This window comes from Phyllobates terribilis, unplaced genomic scaffold (assembly GCF_046119375.1).
Source record: "Phyllobates terribilis strain yellow unplaced genomic scaffold, ASM4611937v1 Scaffold_1__5_contigs__length_1240528914, whole genome shotgun sequence".
Lineage (NCBI taxonomy): Eukaryota > Metazoa > Chordata > Amphibia > Anura > Dendrobatidae > Phyllobates > Phyllobates terribilis.
Window position 1 is genome coordinate 193,671,357 of NW_027362761.1, and position 23,475 is coordinate 193,694,831.

The window sequence follows — 23,475 nt, forward strand, 5'->3', positions numbered from 1 at the left end:
ATCTCCTGCAATAAAAGAAAAATAATAAAGCAACGTCATCCTTACCTTTCCATGGTTCCCACGACAGCTTCAGCTCTGCTACATCGAGATGACAGGCTGGACCGCAGCAGAACGCTGCCATCCAGCTTGCCATGCCGCACAGACTGAGAAGCGCAGGCATGCTTGCGCTCCTCAGTGTCTCGCTGTGACGGCATCCAGATGAGCCGAGGTCATGTCCAATGAACTCGGCTCACCTCATGCACGTCACTGACAGCGTGGGAAAATTCTCCTGCACTCAGCGCTTCAGCGTGAGAATTTTCCCACGCTGTCAGTGACGTGCATTAGGTGAGCTCATGTCCAATGAACTCAGCTCACCTCATGTACGTCACTGACAGCGTGGGAGAATTCTCACGCTGAAGCGCTGAGTGCAGGAGAATTTTCCCACGCTGTCAGTGACGTGCATGAGGTGAGCCGAGTTCATTGGACATGACCTCGGCTCATCATTATGCCGTCACAGCCTGACACTGAGGAGCACAAGCATGCCTGCGCTTCTCAGTGTCTGCGGGATGACAGGCTGGATGGCAGCTTTCTGCTGCGGTCCAGCCTGTCATCTCGATGTAGCAGAGCTGGAGCTGTCGTGGGAACCATGGAAAGGTAAGGATGATGTTGCTTTATTATTTTTCTTTTATTGCAGGAGATCATTGGCTTCAGCTGGAATGGGCGTGAAGGTAAGTATGGTTTAATTTAGAACAATAAAGAATTGTGTGTTTATTTCAATTAAAGGACTTTATTCTGGGTGTTTGTGTTTTCTTTTAACTTTGACTATGGGGTTAGTAATGGGGGTGTCTTATAGACGCCTCTCCATTACTAACCTGGGCTTGATGTCAGCTGGCAATATAAACTGACATCAACCCCAGCCCTATTACCCCACTGCCACTGCTACAGGGCAGTGGGAAGAGCGAGGCTAAGTGCCAGAATTGGCGCATCCTATGGATGTGCCATTTCTGGGGCGGCTGACGGCTGGTGTTTCTAGCCTGGGAGGGGGCCAATATTCATGGTACCCTTCCTGGGCTATTAATATCAGTCCCCAGCTGTCTGCCTAGCCTTTGCTAGCTATTAAAAAAGGGGGGACCCCACGTCATTTTTGGGGGGGGTCCTCCATTTTAATAGCTAGTAAAGGCTAGGTATTCAGCTGGGGGCTGATATTAGTAGCCTGGGAAGCTTCGTGGGTATTACCCCCTTCCCAGGCTTCAAACATCTGCCCCAGCCGTCTGCTTAACCTCCGCTAGAGACTAAAATTAAGGGGAACCCCACGCCAATTTTTTTTTTAAATAAATCCTTTATTTTAACACTAAATGACAAGTACAGTAATCAACACTGTCACTGTACTTCATATATATGTGACTGACATGTTTCTATCTATCTAATCTATGTGTGATGCTCTATTCTTTCTGTTATAAATTGTCGGGTACAGTTGCTGAATTGCCGGTCGGCTTTTTTAAAGAGACAGTGCATGAAAACACTATTATTTTTTTTAATAAATCCTTTACACTAAATGACAAGTACAGTAAGCAACACTGTCACTGTGCTTCATATATATGTGACTGACATGTTTCTATCTATCTAATCTATGTGTGATTCTCTATTTCTTCTATTCTAAATTGTCGGGTACCGCTGCTGAATTGCCGGCCTGCTTTTTTAAAGAGACAGTGCATGAAAATACTATTATTTTTTTTAATAAATCTTTTAACACTAAATGACAAGTACAGTAAGCAACACTGTCACTGTACTTCATATATATATGACTGACATGTTTATATCTATCTAATCTATGTGTGTTTCTCTATTCTTTCTGTTCTAAATTGTCGGGTACCGGTGTATGCCGCTGCTGAATTGCCGGCTTTTCATGTTTCACTGTGGGCGCTGTTCCCATCGATTTGGGCAATCACTGTAAAGCCACCACCACCATGGCTGTGGCATTACAGTGAGTGGCAGGCAATCCCTGCATGATTGGTGCTCAAAATAGCGCCAGACATGCAGGACACGCTTTTGGTGAACGAACAGTTATCGAACATAACCTCGAACAGCCGGATTTTTTGCAAATCGTTCGGGTTCGTCGAACAACTCGAACATCGCCCAAAACAGCTTGAATTTGAGATTGGCGAACAGTTCTAGTCGAACACCGCTCATCTCTACCTCTATGTTCTATGTTGTTTGTTTGTCTTTTTACTGCTACAATTTCTGCTAGGAGGTGTCCATCTTTCTCCCAGTCCCTAGTTCTTGTAGGGATCCCTCCCTCACATCTATAGGTCTTCGTTCAGACTAGCTGAGGACTTTAGCGGGTCTGATCGCAGGATCAGGTTCCCCGTTACATCGTAGGGATCTAGCTTAGTTCTATTGTAGGGACAGATCTCCTGTCTTTCCTTAGTGCTTGTAGCAGATCATAACAGTAAGTCCAGCCTAAAAAAAAATTCTCTAAGGAAAGACCTCCAGTTTCCATCATGGTGTCGGTTCAGGATTTGGCTCAACGCCTACAGGGACTCTCTCTGGATTTGGCCGAGCTCCAGCAACACGTGAGTAGCTGTTCTGGAGCGCATTTTGTGGAGCCAAAGGTACGATTGCCTGATTTATTTTTTGGTGAACAACAAGATTTTTTTTCCTTTAAAAATGCTTGTTTATTGTATTTTCGTTTGAGACCCAGATCCTCTGGTGATGAATCACAGCACATAGGGTTCATAATGTCACTTTTGCGCAAAGAACCTCAGGGATGGGCCTTTTCTCTCTAACCTAGTGATCCGTGCTTTAGATCAGTGGATAGTTTTTTTTCTGCTTTGGGGTTGTTGTATGATGATCCTGATCGTGTCTCATCAGCTGAGACGGAATTGAGACATTTGAGGCAGGGATCAGGTAATGTGGAAAATTATTGTACTCACTTCCGTCGGTGGTCTGCTCAGGTGGGGTGGAATGATTCTGCTCTGAAAAGTTTGTTTCTTGTTGGACTAGGTGAAAGGGTTAAGGATCTGCTGATTGCTTATCCTACACCTGGAGACTTGCAGGAGGCAATGCAATTAGCTATACGGGTGGAAAGGAGACTGCGTGCAAGGGTTAATGAGAGTATATCCTCTGCCATGTCAGCTCCAAGTCTTGAGAGGGTCTGTACTGACACTGGAGAGCCGATGGAGATTGGGGCGATGTCACCCCGCTCTCAGGAAAAAGACCGCAGGTTTTCTGAAGGTTTGTGATTTTATTGCGGCAAATCTGACCATTTCATTAAGAACTGTGTGCTTCATATGAACAAAGAAAAAAAAAAGGTCAGTTACGCCCGCATAGCCAGTTTAAACACTAAGGGTGTATTTCTTTCTGCTACTACCGCAGCTCAGGAAGAATTAATTGAATTTCGGGTATTTGTGGATTGTGGTTTAACTCTGTAGGGACAGATCTCCTGTCTTTCCTTAGTGCTTGTAGCAGATCATAACAGCAATTTCAAGAGATCAATGCAGCACACTCAAAACGACAACATCACCTACTCTGTACAGTTTGCAATTGGGGTGCAAAAGTTCTTGGAGATCCATGACTTGTTCATCTTGATGAAAGTTAGGCGGTCTACATTTTCAGGGGACAGCCGGGTGCGCTTATCCGTCAAGACACTACCAGCAGCGCTGAAGACACGTTCAGAGAGAACGCTGGCTGCCGGGCTTGATAAAACCTCCAAGGCATGAGAGGCGAGCTCAGGACATTCATTCATTTTTGAGGACAAACATGTAAAAGGGTCCAAACCCTCCCTGATGGTATTGATATTGAACTCTAGATACTCCTGCACCATCCTCTCCAGTCGTTCACCACGTGTCAGACTTGTACTTTGTTGTGCTGGTGCACGAGCTGGTGCAAAAAATGTGTGAAAGGACTCCCAGAAATTGTCTTGCCACTTACGCTGCTGCTGCTAATGTTTTGGCGTTGACGAACTGACGTGCCGAAGGTTGAAAGACTACAGCTGCGATACACACTGTGTGTCTCACTGTTATCTTGGAGAAAACCTCTATTAAGGTTGCTTAAAAGCTTGTTTCAATACTCCAACATAAGCGGGTCACTTTCCAGGGCGGGAAGCATCTGGAAAAATTGTCTCTTATAACGTGGATATAGCAGAGTGGTAACCCAGTAGTCAGCATAATTTCGAATCCTAATTATGCAGGGATCATGTTGCAGATAGTGCATCTAGAAGACACTCATATGTCAGGCTCTTCCAGGGGGTCCAAAGCTAGGCTTTATTGTGGGCTGCGTAACACTGATACTTGTTTCCTCTGTCCCCTCCTGCCAACTACGTTCAAACGAGAGGGGATGATTATTCTCTTCATCCTCTGACAGCTGCTCGCCCATCACGTCTTCCTCCTCCATTAGTTCCTTGGCTCTTGCACCTTCACTAACAGTTTGCTTGGTATCACCAAATCCCCTCGATCGCTGTAATCCACCGTCACTTGGCATCCACCTGTGTGATGACAGTCTGGAAATTTGAGATATTGCTATCCCTTCCGCATCCTCCTCTTCTTCTGGAGCCACCACCTCCTGCCGCAGGTTATTCCAAGTTTGCTCCAGCATGTACAGTACAGACCAAAAGTTTGGACAAACCTTCTCATTTAAAGATTTTTCTGTATTTTCATGACTTTGAAAATTGTATATTCACACTGAAGGCATCAAAACTATGAATTAACACATGTGGAATTATATACTTAACAAAAAAGTGTGAAACAACTGAAAATATGTCTTATATTCTAGGTTCTTCAATGTAGCCACCTTTTGCTTTGATGACTGCTTTGCACACTCTTGGCATTCTCTTGATGAGCTTCAAGAGGTAGTCACCAGAAATGGTCTTCCAACAATCTTGAAGGAGTTCCCAGAGATGCTTAGCACTTGTTGGCCCTTTTGCCTTCACTCTGCGGTCCAGCTCACCCCAAACCATCTCGATTGGGTTCAGGTCTGGTGACTGTGGAGGCCAGGTCATCAGGCGTAGCACCCCATCACTCTCCTTCTTGGTCAAATAGCCCTTACACAGCCTGGAGGTGTGTTTGGGGTCATTGTCCCGTTGTAAAATAAATGATGGTCCAACTAAACGCAAACCGGATGCAATAGCATGCCGCTGCAAGATGCTGTGGTAGCCATGCGGGTTCAGTATGCCTTCAATTTTGAATAAATCCCCAACAGTGTCACCAGCAAAGCACCCCTATACAATCACACCTCCTCCTCCATGCTTTACGGTGGTAACCAGGCATGTAGAGTCCATTTGTTCACCTTTTCTGCGTCGCACAAAGACACGGTGGTTGGAACCAAAGATCTCAAATTTTGACTCATCAGACCAAAGCATAGATTTCCACTGGTCTAATGTCCTTTCCTTGTGTTCTTTAGCCCAAACAAGTCTCTTCTGCTTGTTGCCTGTCCTTAGCAGTGGTTTCCTAGCAGCTATTTTACCATGACAGCCTGCTGCACAAAGTCTCCTCTTAACAGTTGTTGTAGAGATGTGTCTGCTGCCAGAACTCTGTGTGGCATTGACCTGGTCTCTAATCTGAGCTGCTGTTAACCTGCGATTTCTGAGGCATGTGACTCGGATAAACTTATCCTCAGAAGCAGAGGTGATTCTTGGTCTTCCTTTCCTGGGGCGGTCCTCATGTGAGCCAGTTTCTTTGTAGCGCTTGATGGTTTTTGCAACTGCACTTGGGGACACTTTGAAAGTTTGCCCAATTTTTCGCACTGACTGACCTTCATTTCTTAAAGTAATGATGGCCACTCGTTTTTCTTTACTTAGCTGCTTTTTTCTTGCCATAATACAAATTCTAACAGTCTATTCAGTAGGACTATCAGCTGTGTATACAACAGACTTCTGCACAACACAACTGATGGTCCCAACCCCATTTATAAGGCAAGAAATCTCACTTATTAAACCTGACAGGGCACACCTGTGAAGTGAAAACCATTTCCGTTGACTACCTCTTGAAGCTCATCAAGAGAATGCCAAGAGTGTGCAAAGCAGTCATCAAAGCAAAAGGTGGCTACTTTGAAGAACCTAGAATATTAGACATATTTTCAGTTGTTTCACACTTTTTTGTTAAGTATATAATTCTACATGTGTTAATTCATAGTTTTGATGCCTTCAGTGTGAATGTACAATTTTCATAGTCATGAAAATACAGAAAAATCTTTAAATGAGAAGGTGTGTCCAAACTTTTGGTCTGTACTGTATATGACTGGAATAGTTACGCTGATGATGGCATCGTCAGCGCTAACCAGTTTAGTAGCCATTTCAAAACCATGTAGAAGGGTGCAGAAGTCCTTAATCTGTTCCCACTCCGCAAACGTGATATGCCCCAAGTCCGTACTGCGTTGCCCCAAGCTATACATCATGACATACTGCGCCAGAGCTCATTGCTGCTGGCACAGTCGCTGCAACATGTGCAGAGTGGAATTCCACCGTGTTGGCACATCGCAGATCAACCTATTAACTGGCAAGGACAAAGACCTCTGTATTGATGCAAGTCGATGAAATGAGGAGTGCGAACAGCGGAACTGAGCACACAGCTTCCGTACTTTGTGAAGCAGCTCATCCAGGCCAGGATAGTGGAGGAGAAATCACTGTACCACCAGGTTGAGGACATGAGCCATGCAAGGCACATGTACAAGCTTGCCTCGGCCTAGGGCCGCTAACAGGTTCGCACAGCCTTCCCTGGCTCTAGGTTCAGCGGAGACAGCCATTGCTCAAACTGAGCCTGGAGAGCTGCCCACAACTCTTCACCTGTATGACTGCGATCTCCAAGGCATGTTAATTTGAAGACTGCCTGATTACGGAGAGCCCTGACTGCGCAGTACGGAGGTGGTGTGTATTCGCTCTGCACCCTTGGAACGCATGTCTCGTTAGGGCAGAGGTTGAGTGTGCAGGTGGAGGCCCTAGAGGAGGTGGAGGAATGAGGAGGTGGATGCAGAAGCAGCGGAGGAAATGGAAAATACAGTGGTTTCTTCTGCAAGCCTTGGGGATTCCAAGATTTGTGGAGCAGCCCCTTCCCCAGCTGCCCCCACAGTCACCACAGTCACCCAGTGCCCAGTCAGCGAGATGTAACGCCCTTGGTCATGCTTACTCATCCAGGTGTCTGTGGTGAAATGCAATCTGTCACATGTAGATTTAGACAAGGAACGGGTGATGTTGTCTGCGACATGCTGGTGTAGCGCAGGCACAGCTTTCTTAGAGAAGTAATGGCGACTGGGCAACTGGTACTGGGGGACTGAGATGGCCATCAGTTTTCGGAAACCATCTATATCTACCAGGCGGAAAGGCAGCATTTCAGCAGCCAACAGATTGGAGATGGTGGAGTTCAACCTCTTAGCTTTGTCATGCGTAGGATGAAACAATCTTTTAATTCATAGTTTTGATGCCTTCAGTGTGAATGTACAATTTTCAAAGTCATGAAAATACAGAAAAATCTTTAAATGAGAAGGTGTGTCCAAACTTTTGGTCTGTACTGTATGTGACTGGAATAGTTACGCTGATGATGGCATGGTCAGCGCTAACCAGTTTAGTAGCCATTTCAAAACCGTGTAGAAGGGTGCAGAAGTCCTTAATCTCTTCCCACTCCGCAAACGTGATATGCCCCAAGTCCGTACTGCGTTGCCCCAAGCTATACATCATGACATACTGCGCCAGAGCTCATTGCTGCTGGCACAGTCGCTGCAACATGTGCAGAGTGGAATTCCACCGTGTTGGCACATCGCAGATCAACCTATTAACTGGCAAGGACAAAGACCTCTGTATTGATGCAAGTCGATGACATGAGGAGTGCGAACGGCGGAACTGAGCACACAGCTTCCGTACTTTGTGAAGCAGCTCATCCAGGCCAGGATAGTGGTGGAGAAATCACTGTACCACCAGGTTGAGGACGTGAGCCATGCAAGGCACATGTGCAAGCTTGCATCGGCCTAGGGCCGCTAACAGGTTCGCACAGCCATCCCTGGCTCTAGGTTCAGCGGAGACAGCCATTGCTCAAACTGAGCCTGGAGAGCTGCCCACAACTCTTCACCTGTATGACTGCGATCTCCAAGGCATGTTAATTTGAAGACTGCCTGATTACGAAGAGCCCTGACTGCGCAGTACGGAGGTGGTGTGTATTTGCTCTGCACCCTTGGAATGCATGTCTCGTTAGGGCAGAGGTTGAGTGTGCAGGTGAAGGCCCTAGAGGAGGTGGAGGAATGAGGAGGTGGATGCAGAAGCAGCGGAGGAAATGGAAAATACAGAGGTTTCTTCTGCAAGCCTTGGGGATTCCAAGATTTGTGGAGCAGCCCCTTCCCCGCCTGTCCCCACAGTCACCACAGTCACCCAGTGCCCAGTCAGCGAGATGTAACGCCCTTGGTCATGCTTACTCATCCAGGTGTCTGTGGTGAAATGCACTCTGGCACATGTAGATTTAGACAAGGAACGGGTGATGTTGTCTGCGACATGCTGGTGTAGCACAGGCACAGCTTTCTTAGAGAAGTAATGGCGACTGGGCAACTGGTACTGGGGGACTGAGATGGCCATCAGTTTTCGGAAACCATCTATATCTACCAGGCGGAAAGGCAGCATTTCAGAAGCCAACAGATTGGAGATGGTGGAGTTCAACCTCTTAGCTTTGTCATGCGTAGGATGAAACAATCTTTTACGTGACCACAACTGCGGGATCGAGGGCTGGCTAAGGTGCTGAGAGAGGATGGAGTATGGTGAACCAGAAAAACTGGTGGAGCATGAGTGAGGTGCAGATGTTACGGTGGATTGAGAAACATGTGGTGTGTTTGGTGAAGAAAACACAGCAGGCGTGTCCTCTTCCGTTACAGCTGACGGGCTGTCACTCAGCCTGAATGGAGCAGGTAAAGAACCGGAGTTTCTGCGATGGGAGACCTACGTGACAATACTTGGCACAGTAACAGAGGAGGAGGAAGAAGCAGCGGATGCATTTGATGGGGCAGCTGATGGTTGTTGATGTGCGCTGGTCCGCATTTCAGCGCAGTAAGATTCCCAGCATAAAGAATGTTGTTTGAGCATGTGAACGCTCATGCGTGTACTAGTCAAATTATTGCAGTTTTTCCCTCTACTGAGTTTTTTATTGCAAAGTTTGCAGATAACGTGAGTTGGCTCATCCTTTGCAGTGACAAAAAAGGCCCATGCTAGGCAACCCTTGCTGCCCCTGCAAGCTGCAGACCCGTGACTGCTGCTGGTCACAGCCACGGTTGTGGCTAAGGATGCAGTGCTCCTTGTGGTTGCATCACTCCGTGTCTGCACCATAGGGCGAAATGTAACCTCCTCGTCTTCCTACTCTACCTCCTCAGATGAGCTACTCGGCTCGTGGCTCTGGGTTCACACCAAGTAGGATCTTCAAGCTCATCATCATCCAATGTGTTTTCCCATTCCTTGCCCTCAGAGTGACCACTCTCCTCTTGTTGCCCTGACAGCACAGTACAGTCCGCATGAGCCTCAGGTATTTGAGTATCATCGGGATCACCTCCCTCCCCTGCGGTTAACATCTGGTGACGAGGGTCAGGAACCTGCTCAGACCCTACTTCATCCTTCCCCGAATGCAAGCTAAAAAAAATTTTGGCATCGGTGCAGATGCTTTCCTCCCCTTGACTCTGTGACTGTTTGGAGTACACTTCTGATGCCCATGGTGTAGAATGGGTGAAGAGTTCTACAGACTCGTCAATCTGTGGTTCGCTACAGTCAGTTGGGCAGTTGGCCAGTTGTGACGCGGGGGAAAGCATGGGTAATTGGGGTGCCACCTCCACGTACACCTTGAACACTAGGCCTATTCCCCCTTCCACCACACCCTCTCTTTTTCCCACTCATTTTGGTTAGATACAGTGGTAGGAGCACGCAATTAACTAAAGAAAATACATTATTTTTCTGTGCAATAGCTCAGCACACACCTGAATTTCAGCGACACTAAATGACAAGGTAAGATATGGCCTGCCGTAAAATGTTACTAACAGACAAAATGAATTTGTTAGTGTGCATGAGCCCCAATAAAACCTACGAGATATTCTCCAAACAATTTCAAACTAAGATGTCTCCTGCTGTATTACTTTAGGAACAGAAGAAATTTTTTATTGAATATCGATGAGGCCAGTATGACATAGAATATATGCTCCAAAATATTTCAAACTCACAAACCAGGGGAGGAGTCCTGAGGAGATAATTTGCATATTCCCACTGCATTTTGGGGTAAGTGAAGAGTCTCCGCGAGCTCAAAGAACACTGGATTTTGGCTGTTGGAGCTGAAAAGAGGACATTGGTAAACCGCGCGCCTACCGGCGCGCGCATTTTGAAGCTTTTTTTTTAAGCTTTTTTCACTGTTTTCAGAACATTAACAATAAGAACATGGAAGAGTCCAGGAGCCATTTGGTGAGCTGCATATCCTGCTACATGTTCACAGACTTGCCAGTGGAAAAGCCAAACTTTACATGCCAGAAATGCAAGCTTGTGTCCCTGTTGGAGGAAAAGTTGCGAAATCTAGAAGAGAGGTTAACTACCTTGAAAATCATTAAGGAAGGTGAAGAGTTCTTAGACAGAGCAGAATTATCTCTTCATGATTCAGTAAGAGAAGAAATTCGAACTGCACCTGACGAAACAGAGGAATGGAAGCATGTGACCCACAGAAGCAGGAGGATCGAGAGGCAGTCAGCACCCATACTGCTCAGGAACCAGTACCAGGCTCTCACGCAGGAGAACCATGAAGAAATACAGCAAAATAAGACTTTGCCAGCAATGAATAACCTTGTAAGCCCTCAGAATCCTCCTGGATGGAGAAAGAAGAATGTTGTGAAGAAAAAACGGAGAGTGGTGGTCATGGGGGATTCCCTGTTAAGAGGAACAGAGGCCGCTATCTGCAGACCAGACATAACCTCAAGAGAAATGTGCTGTCTTCCAGGAGCAAAAATTAAAGATGTGTCTGACAGGATATCAAGACTCTTCAGACCTACAGATCACTACCCATTCCTGCTAATACATGTGGGGACAAATGACACCGCAAGAAAGGACCTGGAAACCATCTGCAGTGACTTTGAAGACTTAGGCAAGAAAGTGAAAGAATTGGGAGCGCAGGTGGTCTTCTCATCCATCCTCCCAGTGGATGGCCATGGAACAATGAGGTGGAATAAGATTCTACAGGTGAACAACTGGCTACGTCGATGGTGCCGTCAACAAGGATTTGGATTTCTGGATCACGGAATGAATTACCTATACGATGGACTACTTGCTAGAGATGGGGTGCACCTTACGAAGACTGGAAAACATGTATTTGGAAGTCGCCTTGCTACACTCATCAGAAGAGCTTTAAACTAGAACAATGTGGGAAGGGAAGCAAAAGGCCAGAAAAAGCCATACAGCTGACAAATACTATTGAGATCTCTGCTACTGGAAGTGGAAAGGAAGAACAAAGACAAAACAATTTAAATAATAAAAATATGGGAGGAAGAGAAACCAATCACAAACTAAAATGTTTTTATACAAATGCACAAAGCATGGGCAACAAACAAGGAGAATTGGAACTACTAATGCAGGAAAAGGAATATGATGTCATTGGAATCACTGAAACTTGGTGGGACGATACACATGATTGGAATAAAAGGCTAAAAGGATACAACTTATTTGCAAGAAACAGACTTGATAAACGAGGAGGAGGTGTTGCATTGTATGTTAGAAAAGCGTATATCTGCACAGAGATTGAAGCTTCAGAGACTGGGAGTTCTGTGGAAACTGTTTGGGTAAGAATACAAGGAGAGAACAACGGAAAGGACACCATTGTAGGCATTTACTACAGGCCACCTGGGCAAGCTGAAGATATGGATGAACTCTTTATGTATCAAATGACCAAGTTCTCCAAAAAATATGACGTAGTGGTCATGGGAGATTTCAACTATCCAGACATTTGTTGGGAATCTCTCTCAAGTAAAACTAACAGGTCAAGCAAATTCTTATCGTCTCTTGCTGACAACTTTATCTTCCAAAAGGTAGGGGAGAAAACAAGGGGATCTGCTACTTTGGATCTAATCCTTATAAACAGGGAGGAAATGGTTGAGGAGGTAAAGGTGGCTGGGACCCTAGGAGGCAGCGATCATGCTATTATAGAATTTTGGATAACTAGAGGAGGAAGACATGTGAAGACTCAGACTTCAAGGTTAGATTTTAGAAAGGCAGATTTTAAGAGACTCAGAAAGAGAATAGGAGGGATCCAATGGCTGGATGTCCTTAAGGACAAAAATGTCCAGGAAGGATGGGAAATTTTTAAAAATGAGATTCTCAAAGCACAATCGTTAACAATCCCGAAAAGTAGGAAGAATGGGAAGCATTTAAGGAAACCAGGATGGATGAACACAGAACTTAAACACATGCTAAAAAGAAAGAAAGAAATGTTTATTAAATGGAAAGAGGGAGGCATATCTAAAGAAGATTATAATGCAGTCTGCAGATCCTGCAGGGCACGTATCAGGTTAGCTAAAGCTGACAATGAATTAAGGCTTGCAAGAGATGTCAAAAGCAATAAAAAAGGATTTTGGGGGTATGTCAAAAGTAAAAGAAAAGTCAAAGATGCTATAGGATTTTTACAGGATGAAAATGGAGAAATGGTAAGAGAGGATGTTGAGAAGGCCGAACTTTTTAATTCCTATTTTGCATCTGTTTTCTCTCAGAAAGAAAATGTAACATCAACTGATCTTCACTGTCCTTTTAAAGGAATAGAGGAATCCAAGTTATCTGTAAACAGAAAGATTGTGAGGGAATATTTAGCTAACATAAATGAGTTCAAGTCTCCAGGTCCAGATGAATTACACCCCAGAGTACTGAAGGAGATCGTAGAAGAAATTTTAGAACCACTCTCCATTATCTTTGAAAATTCTTGGAGAACAGGAGAAGTCCCAGAAGACTGGAGAAGAGCAAATGTTGTTCCTATCTTCAAAAAGGGGAAGAAGGTGGACCCAGGGAACTATAGGCCGGTGAGTCTGACTTCTATACCAGGAAAGATCTTTGAACAAATTATTAAACAACATGTATGTAAGTATATGGATAAGAATGAAGTGATTAACCAGAGTCAGCATGGGTTTGTAACTAACAAGTCATGTCAGACTAACTTAATTTCCTTCTATGACAGAATCACTGACTGGGTGGATCAGGGAAATGCTGTAGATATAGTATATCTTGACTTCAGCAAAGCATTTGACAAAGTATCTCACACCATCCTTATTGAAAAAATGACCAAGTATGCAATGGACCAGGCAACTGTTAGGTGGATTCATAACTGGCTTAGTGATCGGACTCAAAGGGTGGTTGTAAATGGCTTCACATCCAGCTGGATGAATGTCTCAAGTGGGGTACCACAGGGCTCCGTCCTGGGACCTGTATTGTTCAACATCTTTATCAATGATTTAGATGAAGGAATTGAGGGTAAACTGATTAAATTTGCTGATGACACAAAGCTAGGAGGGATAGCTAATACTAGAGAAGAGAGAGAGAGGATTCAAAAAGACCTAAATAAACTGGAGCAGTGGGCAGCAACCAACAGAATGGTTTTTAACAGGGAAAAATGCAAAGTACTACATCTGGGCAATAAAAATGAAAAAAGCATATACAGAATGGGAGGAATAGAGCTAAGCAACAGTACATGTGAAAAAGACTTAGGTATACTAATAGATCATAGACTGAACATGAGTCAACAGTGTGATGCAGCAGCAAAAAAGGCAAATACAATTCTGGGATGTATTAACAGAAGCATACAGTCTAGATCACGTGAAGTCATTATCGGTCTTTACTCCTCTTTGGTCAGACCTCATCTGGAATACTGTGTACAGTTTTGGGCACCACATTTTAAAAAAGACATAGACAAACTGGAGCAAGTTCAGAGAAGAGCGACCAGAATGGTGACTGGTCTGCAAACCATGTCCTATGAGGAACGGTTGCAGGATTTGGGAATGTTTAGCTTGCAAAAAAGAAGACTGAGAGGAGACTTAATAGCTGTCTACAAATATGTCAAGGGCTGTCACATTGTAGAAGGATCATCTTTATTCTCATTTGCACAAGGAAAGACTAGAAGCAATGGGATGAAACTAAATGGGAGGAGACACAGATTAGATATTAGAAAAAACTTTTTGACAGTTAGGGTGATTAATGAGTGGAACAGGCTGCCGCGAGAGGTGGTGAGTTCCCCTTCAATGGACGTCTTCAAACAGAGGCTGGACAGACATCTGTCTGAGATGATCTAGTGAATCCTGCTTTGAGCAGGGGGTTGGACCAGATGACCCAGGAGGTCCCTTCCAACTCTACCATTCTATGATTCTATGATTCTATGATTCTATGATCTAGCCAGCTGTTGATTGGTGCAGCCCAGAGAGAAGTAAAGTCCTGGTCAACCAGGGACAAAGGGACTGTGAAAGAGATACTGGCTCGCCTAAAGGACACTTTTGACACCCGCACTACAGCAGCATAGACACTGCAGGTTCACCATTTGTGTTTTTACCAGTCTGTTTAGCTACCCGGAAAGGGTCCAGAGACTAACCGGCTGAGGACTGGGAGCAGCCACTTTCTTGTAAATAGTTGCACCTCTTCAGGTGCCCTCTATTGGTTTTATATCTTTGTACTCAGTGACCACAGAACAAAAACTCGTGGAGGTGGCTGAAGATGTGGTCCGGCACTGGATCATCAATGCCCTGCAGCCACCCCAGGGCCTCCGTGGAGGGTTTTAGACGGGTCCCTCAAGAATTGCACCTCGTTTCAGTGAAATGGACACCTGGTTACAGATCATGCTGTGACTTGATAGAATGTGTTTTATATGAGAAAATGTGTTTATGCAACTGAAAAGAGTTTTATTGAAAGAAAAGTTTTATTATGCTGACAGTAACGTTTAAAAGAAAATTGCCTCCCATAAAGGGAAGATATACTGCGTTGATGATTTTATATGTGAACGCGTTCAAAAATTTTGCATGTCTTTGAAATATATTTGTCTTTTGCTCTGTTCCAGCCCGCGGACGTGCTGTGTTTTACCAGGGGTGTGTGTGGCGCCCCTGAGGGTTCAGTCGCCACAGAGTTATTGCATCTCATCCAGAGATGTGGTACCTCACTCTCAGGTAAGGAAGGAGTATGGCTCAGGACCCTAACACTACATCCACTACACTACATTTCCCGGGGACAGGGCGAGATTGCTCCTACGGGAGAGCACAGTCCCTGATCCCTGGCTGGAGTGGGGAGGAAGCACGTAGAGAGGGGGAACTATGTAGTGGATGGGTGGAGGACGTAGATCCTGGGAGCACTGGAGTAGGAGTATAAGTACGGGAGCCATCTTAGATTAGTGAGTCAGTGTTCAGTTCCAGTCAGACAGACTGAGGTGAAGACAGGGAGCAGGGGCTCTGCATGAGCTCTGCTCCAGAGGCGGGCCTAGCCAGGAGGCCTGAGCCTGGAAGGAGAAGAGAGGAATGGGAGCAGGAAGGCTCCAGGAACCGAAGGGACCCTAGGGGTACGGGCCGTGCAGCAAGCCTCCCGAACCCCCGCCGCTACTAGAAAGTAGGGGGGTCAGGCCAGATAAAAGGGAACCGGTCCCTCAACTAGCACGGAGCTACAAGGCCCAACTAGGAAACCGGAGGCTGCAGCACTTCAAGTACCGCAGGCCACAAGCCCACACCAGTACACTAAGAAGGTAGCCACATAGGACCCAGGGGACGGAACACACGTCGCCCGCCAAGGCCCGAGGAGACCGGATAGAAGTGCCACTGGGTGTGAGGTGCAGGGAGCAGGCCAGAGAGAGGACACACAGAAGGGGGTCCTGTTAAATGCTCCGGAGTTACCTGAGGGTCTGCTGAACCCCTCACTGCGTGAACACAGGACGCCGTGGGCCTTACACTGGCGCCTGTATCTGGAACTGCTACAATTGTGAGTAAAAGACCTGAGACTGCATCATACGGGCTCTGTGCTCATTACTGACTCCCTGCACTATAACCACCAACATCCACGCACGCTGCCCTGAAGCTACACTCTTCCTGTGGGGAGTTACACTACCTTAGCTGCTATACCACCAGCTTCAAAGGACTGTTCTGCAGCGGCGGTTCCTATTGACCGCATTCCACAGGTGGCGTAGTCGGACATTAACACTTATATACACATAGACTACCCTTGGTTTGACCGCCCTGGGTAGCGGACCGGATCACCGCCACAGTGACTACAACCCCCAGCATCTACCGGCCCGGCTCCGGGTACCCCACGGCCCAGGGGGCGCGTCACTTGCACAAGAACACCAAAAATGTGCTGCACCAGTGGTTGCAGAGGTACACAGGCCAGGAATTATCTACACTATCTAGCTAATATCTCTCATTACACAGGAGAACACTGAGCTGCATCTGTCTCCAGCAGTGACATGGATATGTGATTTCTGCAGCCAATTGCAGAAGCCCCTATGTCTGGACAGTGTAGATGCTTCCTGCACTATGATTGGCTGGCCGCACTTTCCTCAGTTACAGTTACTGCCCACAGGAAAAAAAAAAATAGTGCGCCGCTGATCTGACCTGTTCTAAGCTCTCCACAGCCCCCACACTCACCTGGCACATGTCTCCGCTCATCATACACTTGCACTATGCTAACAAAACTGATCAATACACCGTGGTTGCCCTGTATTCGCTTTCCCGCACAAATTCGTCAAACTTTTCCAATTTTGAGAAAATTTGCTCGCCTTTGCGATCCCGAATCCGAATGTGCCATATTCGTGCCGAATTTGAAACTTTCAAACATTCGCCGAACAAATTCGCTCAACACTATTTATAATGCTTGTAGGAAATTTTTTTAGAGGCCTATCTCTAACATTCTATATGTTATACAGTATGTTCATGTATACCTCCCAAGGGTAAATGTTTTTCAGCCCATGCACTTACCAGTACAGGAGACCCACTCCTTAACAATGGTAACAATCATGCCGTGCCCACATAATTTTTTTAAGGGTGTTTCTGATTAGAGACAAGTGACTGTTTCAATATTCGTTTCGGATTACGATCACAGTTTTTGCAATATTCGCCAATGTAATTGTCAAATATTCGCCAAACATTGCCGAACGCCATTGAATTCAATGGGTGCCAAAACCAATGCATACACAACACCTTCAAACGAGACCAAAGGCAGCCAAAACACATCATTTTAAGGGCAGACAGCAGGAAAGTGCCATCAATTGACCCAGAGTACAAGTAGTATAATTATTATTATTTATTATTATAGCTCCATTTATTCTTTTGTGCTTTACATGTGAAAAGAGGTTACTGACTGGTACAAGAGGAGAGAGGATCCTGCCCGTGAGGGCGCACAAACAGTCTATGGGATGGGTGAGGATACAGTAGGTGAAGGTATAGCTGGTCGTGCAGCGGTATGGTGGAGCGAGGTTTACTGCAGGTTATTGGCTTGTTGGAAGAGGTGGGTCTTCAGCTTCCTTTTAAAGGTTTCAACAGTAGGCGAGAGTCTGATATGTTGGGGTACAGAGTTCAAGAGTAGAAGGGATGCATGGGAGAAATCTTATATGCGATTGTGGGAAGAGGAGATAAGACGGGAGTAGAGAAGGAGATCACGTGAGAATCAGAGGTTGCGTGCATGTATGTGCCAGGAGGCTAGGTCACAGAAATATGGAGGAGACAGGTTGTGGATGGCTTTGCATGTCATGGTTAGGGCTTTGAACTGGAGTCTCTGGGCAATGGGGAGCAAGTGAAGGGATCTTATAGATTGCAATATTATAGATTGTTGGAGGCAGTCCACAGTAAAAAAGCAGCCATAGAATGTCCGGGACCCTTCATACAGACTTTTCTTAGCCAGGGCTGCTTCTCGGCAGGGTTGAACGGGCCCACCAGAGAACCAGAGACTCCTCTGGTGGGCCCTGGCTTCTCCTTCAAGACAGTTCATAGCGCAAACTTTTTGGTCGTGATGATGATAGAGGCCACCATCTCCTTAGCTTGCTGCTCATACCTTTCTGTGGGAATCAGTTTGGCTCCAACCAGCCTGGAATATTTCCAGTGCTTTGATATTGGCACCCAGTACCAGAAGCGAAGCATTCATAATTTCTTTCTCAGGAATTTTATTTGGTAAACTGAGTGGCTTCTCACAAAGGAGCTGAAGATACGGAGTGGCAGTAGGTGCAAATTTCTCCATCATGTTAGATATCAGAGGGAGAACAGAGAGGGCAGCCCAGTGGCACAGTGTTTAGCACTGCAGCCTTGCAGCAATGGGGTCCTGCATTCAAATACCACCCACCAAGGACAACATCTGCAAGGAGTTTGTATGTTCTCCCTATCTTTGTGTGGGTTTCCCTCTCAGTAATAAAGCAGCCATAGAATGTCTGGGACCCTTCATACAGACTTTTCTTAGCCAGGGCTGCTTCTTGGCAGGGTTGGACGGGCCCACCAGAGAACCAGAGACTCCACCGTTGGGCCCTGGCTTCTCCTTCATGAGAGTTCATAGTGCAAACCTTGCAGGTCATGATGATGAAAGAGGCCACCATCTCCTTAGCTTGCTGCTGGTGCTTTTCTGTGGGAATCAGCTTGGCTCCAACCAGCCTGGAATTTTTCCAGTGGTTTGGTATTGGCACCCAGTACCAGAAGCGAAGCATCCACAATTTCCTTCTCAGGAATTTCATTTGGTAGACTGAGTGGATGGCCAAATACATTAGTTTCTCACAAAAGAGCTGAAGATACTGAGTGGCAGTTTCTCCAGCATGTTGGATATCAGAGGGATAACAGAGAAGGCAGCACAGTGGTTAGCACTGAAGCCTTGCAGCGCTGGGGTCTTGGGTTCAAATCCCACCAAGGACAACATCTGCAACGCTTTTGTATGTTCTCCCTATGTTTGTGTGGGTTTCCCCCTCAGTAAAAAAGCAGCCATAGAGTGTCCAGGAACCTTCACACAGACTTTTCTTAGCCAGGGCTGCTTCTCGGCAGGGTTGGACGGCCTCTAGTGGGCCCTGGCTTCTCCATCAGGAGAGTTCATCATAGCGCAAACTTCGCAACTGCTATGGGACTCTTGAGCGAAGAGAAAGGTGGGCCCTCAGAATTAAATCCTCTGGTGGGCCCAATGTTCTTCAGTCTGACACTGCTTCTCAGTGATAGTTGTATTTCACCAAAGCCATATTCTTTAGATCGATGAAAGTACTGGCATAGAGGGAAACCATATCTATTCCCGCTGTCATTTCTCCGTCACCAGGTTCCGCCCATTGTCACACATGACCATGCCTGGCTGTATGTTCAGCGGTAAGAGCCACAGATCTGCCTGCTGTGTTACAGCTTTCAACAACTCTGAAGTGGTGTGCAGTTTGTCACCTAAGCATTAAACATATTATCTTCAGCACAGCCTGTTGCCGCTTGGCCAAGGCAGTGCTGCAATGCTTCCAGCTTGTGACAGATGGTCATTTTGGAGATGGAGGCTGACCTGGATGAGGATGAGATGCAGGAGCTGAACAATGTGATTACATTGAGGTTACATTGGCAAGTCTGGTTTTTATACTAAAGAAAGATCCTATTGTGTTTTCATATATTCATTTATTTTTTTACGTCTCTTCAAATGTGTATTGGAGATCGTTCTAATTTTTGTCAGCCCTTGAAATTGCTGCATATGCAATAACAGTATAGGAGACACACTCCTTAATAATGGGAAGGACAATTCAAATAGATTCTATATTCTAGAATATTACCTGTCTTATCTGAAATTCATTTACGGGTGAGGTATCGCAGTATGGATAGCGTATTTCACCGATCCAGGTATTATTGCCTTATACTGATGGTGCTGGCAAAAAAATTTAAAATCTGTTTTATTTCCTATCGATATCGCTGTTAGATGGATTTACAATAGGGACAGGTGCTGCTAGGTGGTATCATCAGCTCCAGATGAGTGTTCATTCTGGTCGCATAAATGTCTTCCTCAGTCCATAACTTTTTTTTTGGATTTCTTTTGCCTTATATACAAGTCATTACCCTGGAAAGAATGATTCTTAACATTTTTTCCATTTTAGCTTGTTTTTTGTATGGTTTTTTTTGTCAGTGCGCAAAAGTGGCGTAATACTCTGACAACATTGTTCACAGATATGCTATTTGTCAGCTACCAACTGTGAATAGGTTTGAACCCACAACTGCAATACTTTAAATGGAGTGTAGTATTTGACACGCTCACAAAAATTGCTGGATTATTAGGGCAGTCATATGGGATAACGTCTGATGGCCACGGTTTCAGGCTGTCACCTAATAGTTTGGTATTTGTCAGCGACCAAGTGTCAATTGGTTAAAAAAAACACAAGTGGCTGACTTTAATGGAGCATATTTGGCACGCTCCACAAAATTTCTGTATTATTACAGCAGTCATATGGATCACGTCTGATCATTGAAAAAAGTTCCTATGCTTCCACAATACAGTAATGTGAATAAAATTTAAAAAATTTGGCTGTGTTCTGCAAACGAGCAAATGGAGCAGTAAAATGGTGTACACTGACACACTGCTACAAACTGTAAATAGAGGACAATATTTTCCACATTCACTACAAATGGCTGGATTTGTACCACAGTTATATGTGATATGTCTGACGGACACCCACGGTTTTAAATAGTGGCCCTGTAGTTTACTATTTGTCACAGCGACCACGTGTGAATAGCTTCACCGGCACACTGCTACAAACTCTAAATGGAGGACAATATTTTCCACGTTCACTATAAATGCCAGGACTTAAACCGCAGTTATATGTGATACGTCTGACGGACACCCACGGTTTTAAATAGCGGCCCTGTAGTTTAATATTCTTCACAGCAAACACACAAATCATGTCAACCTAGCTTCCTATCACACTTTTTAGTTGGGGTCGGAACAATGTAAAAATGTTGTTGGTTGGATAACAGATAATGCTTCCAGTAAGTTTTCCAGCACCACCCTGTCTTTGACAGAGTCTCAGTAGCCGTGAGTCTGGACTACATAATCCTCACCCTGATCCTCCTTCCCCCCCACCATACCGAGTGCCTGGAGACAAGTTATCCCACACTTGGACACTCTGAAGAGCTGTTCACAATTCTTTAGAAATTTCCATAGATGCTGGCCTCTCGCCCTGCCCGCTTCAAGCGGGATATGAGGAGATCACATGTGACGATGCCCAAATATTTGAGCAGCCACTGTCACAAGAAGGTGATGGTGTGAAAGTGCAATTACTATCGCAAGAGGTGGATGATGATGAAACACAGTTGCCAGCAAGTGAAGAGGTGGACCAAAGGAGGACCAGAATGAGGAAGTGGAAGCCGAAGTGGTGGACGATGAAGCCACTGACCTAACCTGGGAAGGTGACATGCAGAGCGAGGACAGCAGCAACACCACCACAGGTAGGAAGAGGCAGTGGGGTGACCAGAGACAAGACATACAGCTGTTCCCCAGAAAACCAACAAGAGGAAAGTTCCAAGTCCAAGGGTTTTGTCTTCCAGAGCCTGGTGCTTATTGAAAGATTGTCCAGTTAACCCAAAAAAGGCCATTTGCAACATCTGCCATGCCAGCATCAGCTAGGGCAGCAAAACTACCAGCCTGACCATCACCAGCATGCTTAGGGCATGCTCAGACACATGACAGTAAAGAACCCAACTAGTTGGGTCAAGCACCAGGGTCCAGAAACCGTGTCTGCAGGTGGCACCACTGCCTCTTCCCCTGTTCTATGTGCACGCCAAGTCCCTGTTCATGATGCAGGCAAAGATGCCTCCCACCCTGTACCTGATTGTACACCTGCAACCACCATCAGTAACCAAGTCCTTGTCCCAGCACAGCGTTCAGTTGTCCCTACCTCAGTTCTTGGAACGCGAGCATAAATACGCAGCCACACACCTAAAGGCCACAATACTAAATGACCACATTTCCAGACTGCTGGCACTGGAAATGTTGCCGTTTAGGTTTGTAGAGACAGAAGCTTTCTGCAACCTCATGGCGGCTGCGGTCCCACCATACTCAGTCCCCAGCAGCCACTATTTCTCTCGGTGTGCCATCCCTGTCTTACACAAGCAAGAGTTGTTGAGTACCAGCTCCAACACGCCCATTGGTATTTGGGTCAGCCTGACCACATAATAGATGATTACTAGGCATAGATGTCTGACATCTGTTCCGTTCTCCAAAACTTTGAGGACTCAACCAAGATGGTGATCGACGATGATGCCATAATCAGTGTAACCATCCCACTTCTCTGTCTACTGAAACACTCGCTGCTCACAATTAAAGAGGAAACTTTGCAGGAGAAGGAAGTTGAGAAGGAGCAAGAAATTATACAGGATGATGCTGCACAGCCCAGCCTCATCTCATCTTCTCAACGCAGATTGGGTGATAATGAGGAGGAGGAGGAAGAAGAACAGGAGCTTGTTGCACGCACTACCGATGGTACTATCCACACCACTTTCATCCCATCTGTTCAGCGTGGATGGCATGAAGATGAGGAGGAAAGGGAGGACGAGGAGGAGGATGAGGAGGAGAACATGGACAGTCACCCTCTTGGTGTGGACAGGGAAGTCTTGGCTGTTGGCAGCCTAGCACACACGGCTGAGATTATGTTCTGCTGCCTTTCCCGTGACCCTTGCATTGTACGCATTTTGGCCCAACACTAATTACTGGTTGGTCACCCTTCTAGACCCATGCTACAAGGAGAACTTTCCATCTCTCTTTCCTGTGGCGGAGAGGTCAATGAAAATGTTGTAGTAGCAGAAGGCCCTAGTTGAAGATTTATTAAAAAAATTCTCATCTTGACAATGCTGGTGGCAGAGGTCACAGTTCCTTAGACAACCAAGGAGTAGACACGAGGGAAACACACACCAGATGCAGCAGAGGCAGGGGAACACTATCAAAGGTCTAGGATAGTTTTCTCAGACCCTTCCACTGCCCAGGCCCTGATACGTGGGGCACTCTGACAAGGAGGGAAAAGTTTTGGAAATTGCTTAAGGAGTAACTTGCCGACCGTACCAGCAACCTCCGTGTTTCCTCTGTGTCTTACGATTAGGCTATACAAGCTAGACACGTGGCATGAACTGTCTCTCTATGCCTTGGAGGTCCTGGCTTGCCCCACCACTACAGTTTTGTCGGAGCAGGTTTTTAATGTCGCTGGGGGTATTATAATTGATAGGCGCATCCATCTGTCAACTGAATATGCTGACAGGCTGACTCTTATCAAACTGAACAATGGCTGGATTGGCACCAGATGACAGCAGCGGAACATAAACTCAAATCCATTTTTTATCTTTTTCAGGTCTATTCCCATGCACCCCTTCCCACTCAAACATGGGTAGACTCTTCAGTATTTCGTCTTTTTGATGTCGTCGTCCTCTTCCTTCTTCTTCTTCTCCTCCTCCACCACCATATCAACAGGGTGATCATGCTACCCTCACTATAAATTTTTTAAGGGTGTTTATGATGCTCGCATTAATAATTTTTAGAAGCCTACTCTAACATTTTCTTATAGATATGTATACCCCCCAGGGGTAAATGTTTTC

At 45.7% G+C, this 23,475-nt stretch overlaps 1 pseudogene; it reads left to right on the top strand.

Annotated features, from left to right (window-relative positions):
- LOC141183449 (uncharacterized) overlaps positions 1–21,291 on the top strand; it is a 79,418-nt pseudogene extending 58,127 nt beyond the window's left edge.
- Positions 21,292–23,475: the final 2,184 nt, after the last annotated feature.